Below are 351 nucleotides of genomic sequence, written 5' to 3'. Positions count from 1 at the left end.
CAGCCTCCCTCTCTCCATTGCCAAATCCAGCTTAGTCCGTCCAATCCAGCCCATCTAAATCCTCTCTCGGTCCATCAACCTCTCCGCCCAATCTGTCCAACCCTCGGCCCACGTTACCTTTTAGCCTACTTGCGCCTGTACAATCCAGCCCGTCCACTAACTCTCAATCCGATCCAGATTCCATTGATCGGAAAAAAATCTAACCTGAGGTGCGCAATCAACATCATATGATCACCCGTGGAAAATCAAGAATTGTCAAACCAAATCCGAAATTCTCTTTTCTAGCGACGTCCCCTACTCCGGTCATGGAACCCACATGTTATTTGCAGGCAATAAAGATCCAAATTGGTG

This window comes from Punica granatum, chromosome 4 (assembly GCF_007655135.1).
Source record: "Punica granatum isolate Tunisia-2019 chromosome 4, ASM765513v2, whole genome shotgun sequence".
Lineage (NCBI taxonomy): Eukaryota > Viridiplantae > Streptophyta > Magnoliopsida > Myrtales > Lythraceae > Punica > Punica granatum.
This window is presented reverse-complemented; position numbering follows the sequence as displayed.